This window comes from Eublepharis macularius, chromosome 8 (genome assembly GCF_028583425.1).
Source record: "Eublepharis macularius isolate TG4126 chromosome 8, MPM_Emac_v1.0, whole genome shotgun sequence".
NCBI classification, from domain to species: Eukaryota; Metazoa; Chordata; class Lepidosauria; order Squamata; family Eublepharidae; genus Eublepharis; species Eublepharis macularius.
In genome coordinates, this window is record NC_072797.1 from 67,701,475 (window position 1) to 67,708,118 (window position 6,644).

Consider the following 6,644-nt stretch of genomic DNA (forward strand, 5'->3'; position numbering starts at 1 on the left):
TTTGTCCCTTTAAGATCCCATTCATCACTTTTTTCAGGAAAGGCACCACCTCTTTTGCCATTACTTTATAAAATTTAGCCGTTATTCCATCAGGTCCTGGTGCCTTCCCCAATTTAGTCGAATGTATTGCATCCATAATTTCTTTCTCTGTTATTTCAGCATTTAATTTTCCCTTCCACTTCTCAGATAGCTTTGGTAAATCGATTTTGCTCAAATATTAATCGATACTATCCTCATTTACCACTTTACCCTGATATAATTTGGCATAAAATTTATAAAATGCTCTATTTATGGCTGATTGATCCATTAACGTCTTATCTTCTTCTATAATCTTAGTTATCACTCTTTTTTCCCTCCTCTTCTTCAATTGCCAAGCTAAATATTTCCCCGGCTTGTTGGCACCCTCAAATGTTTTTTGTTTTAATTTCTTCAATTCCCATTCCAATTCTTTGTTCTCCATTGCTTTTAATTGTTCTTGTAAAATCTTTATCTCCAAATGTAATTTCTTTTTCCCCGGTCTTTTCTTTAGTTGAGTCTCTTTGGTTTTTATCTTTTCCTGAATTTCTTTCCTTTTTTCTTCTTTTCTTTTTTTATCTCTAGCATTTAAGTCCATTAAGACACCTCTCATAACAGCTTTGTACGTATCCCATACTTTATACGTTGGTACAGATTTATCCAAATTGTATTGTATAAAAAATCTGGTTTCTTTCTGTAACAAAGCTAAATTGCCCTCCTGTTGCAGTAAGTCTTCGTTAATTCTCCATCTAAATTTTTTAGTACATTTCCCAAATCTCCACATAACTGGATTGTGATCTGAGCTTACTTTGGGCATAATTTCAACCTCTTTAGTCCATATTGCTAATTCCTTAGAGGCCCAGATCATATCCATTCTCGATAGCGATGAGTGCCTTGCTGAGTAATAAGTAAATTGCTTAACTTTGAAATTATTTCTTCTCCAGACATCCTCCAAATTTTCCTGGTTTTGTATTTCAAAAAAAGATTTTGGCAATAATCCCTGTTTCTTTTGAGTCCCCTTTGTTTTTTTGTCTTCCTGTAGATTTACCATTCCATTAAAATCACCTGCCAGGATTATTTGTGAATAAGTCACTCCATCTAATTGTTTCTGTAATTCTTTGAAAAAATTGTCTTTAGCTCCATTTGGTGCATAAATCCCTACTATTAGTGTCTTTTGGGAGTTCCAAATAATTTCCACCGCAAAATATCTGGCTTCAGAGTCACTAAATATCATTTTAGGTTGCAGCTTCTCCTTGATATATAACACAACTCCCCTTTTTTCTGTTCTGCTGCGGCAACAAATTCTTTTCCTAGTTTGTTATTTTTTAAGTACTTTTGGTCTTGTTTTTTAACATGGGTCTCTTGTAAACAAATTATGTTACAACGTTGTTTGGATAACCAATGAAAAATAGTTTTACGCTTGGAAGGTGAGTTAAGTCCATTTACATTCCATGATATTACTTTACACTCCATGATCAAATTCTAGGTCTTTTAGGTAAGTCTTTATCATTGTCCAACAAGAACATCTCCATCTCATGCCGCGATCTGATAGTTGTCCTAGTTGCTTGAAATTCAAAACTCAGGCCCCCCTGGAATCTCCCATCTGTATCTTATATTCAACTCTCTCAAGATCTGAGTCAGATCTCTATATTTTTTCCTTTCTATCAGGATTTTTTTAGGTAACACCTTCATTATACTCACCTTTTTTCCTTCCATTACCAGTGGGTTTTGGAATTGCTTGCTCACAATATCTTTTCATTTTTTTGGTAGTAAACTGCACAATCATATCTCTAGGCAGATTTTTTTGAGCTGCATATCTTGAATTAATTCTGTACACTACGTCCACATGTCTTACAATCTCTTCCATAGTTTTATTCAGGAATTCTGCTAGTATTTCTGATATCTGCTCTTGGGCTACCTTCTCCTCCTACTCCAGAACGCCACGAAATCTAAGTTGTCTCTCCATATATTTACATTCCATCACCGCCACTCTTTCATTCAAACCTGTGGTTTCTGCTTTAAATGTAGTGGTTAGCTTATCCGTCTTTTCTTCCACCTCGTTAACTTTTTGCTGCGTCGTCTGTAGTTCCTTCTTGACCTCTTCGATACTCTTTGTTAACTCCGCCACTTCAGATTTAATTGTCTCCTTGAGATCCTTCATCATCTCTTGTATTACATCTTTTAATTATTTGTTGCCTTCTGCCACTTTCTTATCCAAATTATCAAATGCCGACTGCCAGTCCTTTTTCGACATCGTGGGGCTTGATTTGCTCTGCTCCCATGAGTCTGCTCTCTTCCGCAATTCCGTGGCTTAAATATTTTAGTTCCCAAATTAAATTTCTTGTTTTACTAGTATTTTGTCCAAAAGTTAGCGCTTTAACTGTCCAAAATGGTGGGTGTCTTTTCTCTATGGTTTTAAGTCGAAGCTTTGCCCTTACCCTTCTCCAAAATGGCCCACTTCCGGTTGCAATGAGGGCTTGCCCTTGCCCTCGTTCAAAATGGCGCACTTCCTCTTCCGCCTTTCCCTTCACAGCCACTCTAACCTCGCAGCTCGATGTTTGTTATGCACTTCCTGTTCCTTCCCCATCGTCACACCGCTACTTTCTCTCACAATGTTTCTCCGTTCCCACAGTTCACTATCTCTTTAAACCACAGGTATGTAAATAATACTCCTTTCTTCGCCTCTAATTCTTTTCTAAAAGCTTTTCATACAATTCTTTTACTGGGGTGAACTTAATTAGTCCTTTTAAACTTTCTAGTCCGAATTTTCTGCTTGAATTTAAATCTTCTAATCCAATTTCAAACTCGTAGAAGAGATAACGATCTTTACCTTGCCGGGTCTTTTCTGGGTTGTAATCACTGTTTCAGATGTTCAAATTAGTCCAAATTAGTTACTGAAGCTTGGGTACGGCGATCCTATGCCAACTCAATGACTCCAAAGCTGCTGCAGAGATTTCTGCCACCCTTCTTAGAGCGGGACCTCAAGGCTGGGAGGGAATCCTTTGTGCAGAACCCCCCCTCAGATGAGATCTACACACCCTCAGGGTCTCAAGCGTTCTTGCCTGCTCTCCGCCTGAGAGAAGGGGGCCATGGGCGATCTAGCACCCCACCAGCCCTGACAAACAGCCCTTGGACAGCTCAGCTCCCCAAGCTGCATCAGACCACCATGATTCCCAAGCCGGAAGTGCATGGTGCACAATCTTTTATAGCAAATCATTCTAAATGAGTCACAATCCATGGGACTAAAACCAGGGCTTTTATTCTGAGGAAAGAGGTGGAGGAACTCTCACCTGGGGCAACTCTCAGGAGGAAGTGCTGCACCTCAATACATGCATGTGCGCACAGCACACATGCGCTCCAGGAAGTGATGTCATCACACAGGTGTGGCCACCCTGGGAGCACTCCTGTGCTGCATGGGGGGGTCCCATTCAGCCCGGAACAGGCTGCTTCGCCACGGGACCACTCCCCCGCCCGGCAGTGGCCAGATCTGGGTCATTTCAGACCCAAATTGGGCCAAAACATCCTAGAACAGGCTGTTGCCACATGGCACAGCACTTCCCCGCAGGGCAGCAGCCTGAACCTGGCTGTTTAGGACCCAATCTGGGCCATTTGGGGCCTGAATTTGGCCCAAAATGGCTAAAAGGGGCCCAAAATGGCCAGGATCATGCTGCTGCTGGGCAGGGGGGGAAGGTGTTCCCCAACCTGGCAGAGGCTCTATCCCAGTCATTTTGGGCCCAATCCTGGCCATTTTGGGTCCAAATTGGGCCCAAAATGGCCAAGATTGGGCCGTTGCAAGGAGGGGGAGTGTTCTCTCGCCCGGCAGAGACCTGATTCTGGCCATTTTGGGCCCGATCCTGGCCACTTTGGGCCCAAATTGGGCCCAAAATGGCTGAAAGGGGCCCAAAAAGACCAGGATTGGGTTGCTGCTAAGTGGGGGAGGGTTCCTCTGCCCAGGAGAGGCCTGATCCTGGCCCTTTGGGGCCAATCCTGGCAGATATGTGCCCTGTTTATCCATTTTGGGCCCAATTGAGGCCCCCAAATGGCCAGGATTGGGCCCAAAATGGCCAGGATCAGGCATCTGCTGGGTGGGAGATGGTTCCCCCTACCCGCACTGGCCTGATCCTGGCTGTTTCGGCCCCAATTCAAGCCATTTTGGGCCCTAAATGGGCACAAAATTGCTAAAACAGCCCAGATGGAGGCTGAAACAGTCTGGAACGGGCAGCTGCTGGGCAAGGGAACCCTCCCCTGCCTGGCATTGGCCCGATGCAGGTTGTTTTCAGCCCAATCCAGGGTCAAAATGGCCAAAGTAGGCCATTTTAAAAATACGGTGTTTTGGCAATTCTAAACAGTGCCACATGGGTGTTTTAAAGAACTGCTGGAACACCGTTACGGGGTGTTTTAGCTCAAAAAAAGCCCTGACTAAAACAGATGTCATTCCTGCAATGTGATTGTAGCTCTAATGGTTGGTGTGAATTTTTCTTTTCACATTATGCAGCTGAAGAAGTGGATTCAGGCAAACTTATGCTGAAGTAAAGGTGTCACATTATTTCTGTTTTACTTTGCTACAGCAGACTAAAATTGCTACTCTTTTAAATGTTAGCCAGCTTAATAAAACAAAGGACCTGCAATGAACATCGTTCCATCAAACCTCTGGGGAAAGCTGAAAACAACTGATACAAGGGTCTCTTTGGTGTTTCAGAAAAGCGATTGTAGTCATGATGTCCTGATCACCTGAGAATTACTTCACACCTTGCAAATTAATAAGTATTTGATATACTTCATTTATCATCTGCCCTTCTCACAAACTCAGGTTTGCTGTTCGTGTGTTCCAGGAAGCCACAGTTATTATTATTATTATTTATTATATTTATATCCCACCCACCCCACAAGCGGGCTCAGGGCGGGTCACAACAATAAATAAAATATACAGAGATAAAATCACAATAATTTACACAGCCTTTTAATAAAACACCTGCTTGCCGTGTAAAAACCATATAGCATCTGATGGAGGTGGAGGTGTGGCTTAACCATGCATGGTTGCTCATATATGGGGAAAAAAGCAGACAGGGCAACTGCTGCGACCTGGTCCTCCATTGATAAAGAGGAGTCCAGCATCACAAAAAGAGACTTCTGACCAGCGAAACGGGCACAAGTGGTGCCCCATCGAACGCCAGAAGCTGGATCCCCCCCTCCAATGTCCCATGGCCCAAGTACAGGTGTGTAGTATTTTCATATTATTAAACATCTTTTTTTGTTGACCAGTCATGAGGTCCATGTGCATATAATAGTGTAGTAACGACACGAGACTGGATCTGGATGCAAAGTCTGACCCCCCAAAGATGGAGGCGAGAGTTTTATTGGCTTGTATGCAGGAAGTCCCGGATGCCCAAATATGGTTATAGCAACAGTTACAAGTTACACATTCCATTCTCAGCCAACTAAGCAAAATATGCTGTGATCAGACTTTTGTCTAATCTAGGAAGCATAGCGGAAAGAAAGGTACATCATGAGCTTCTGAGCATAGAAGAATATTACTTAGAGTGTATGGGAATGTTGTGCTCTGTGAATGATAAGAGAACAAGATGAAACTACTCCCTGATTCCTGTTGTGGTGTGCCAACTGACCAGAAATCAGGGATGTAAAGAGTTGCCAAGGCAAACTGGGTGGTGTGCCAACTCCAGCTAACCTCTACAAATAGGGTCCAAAAACGGGATGTAGCTCATTTGCATGTCACTTAGATAAGTACACAGAATTTGGAGTTAACACTGATGCATTCTCACTTCTGGACAGAAATCAGAAGGGGGTGTAGATTACAGAGTGTGTTGTTTTTTCATCATATGGCTTGAAAATGCTATTTGTTTCACATGTGATTACACAAAATCAATTTTGCCATTTGCATGAGCAGCTACAGTACTTTGATGTGAGGTATCCACATAGCAACAGAATGAAGTGAAAACAAGCTTGCAAAGGCACAAGTGCAGGACTTTCACAAAGTCAGTGGACCTCTACTGATGTAATACTTTGTGATTACCTAAAAAAGAAATAATAATAATAATAACCAGGGCTTTTTTCAGCTGAAACGTGGTGGAGCGGCATTCCGGCACCTCTCCAAAGTGATCATGAGTGCAGCAAAAAAAATTTCAGGTTTCCCTAACAAACTTCCCGCTCAGCTGCTTATTTCACCCAATGGGAGGCAGACGAGGGGGTTCCCGCCTCTCCCACCCATCAGGTGAAATAAGTGGCGGGGGTAGTTTAAACCCTGCCGGCTTTCTTCTGCTGCCTGGCAGGGAAGTCCCCACCATACAGCTGAAGCTGGGGATTAAATGCCACTTTCCGTGCTGCTTCGAAGCATTTAACCCCGCCTGCTCGCTTCTGCTTCTTGCTTCTGCTCCTAGTGGGGAAGTCCCCTCCAGACAGCTTCAAAGTGGCACAGAAAGGAGTGCTTAAACCCTGTCGGCTTGCTTCAGCTGCCGGGCAGGGAAGTCTATAGAAGTATTCCATGCCGAGGCGCTTCCCCTTCCTACACCCTACCATCTCCAGGTTTCACCCCCAAATCTCCAGGACTTTCCCTACTTTGAGATGGGATCCCTTTTGCTGGGGCACCCCCCAGAGTGGCTTGATGGCCTGCA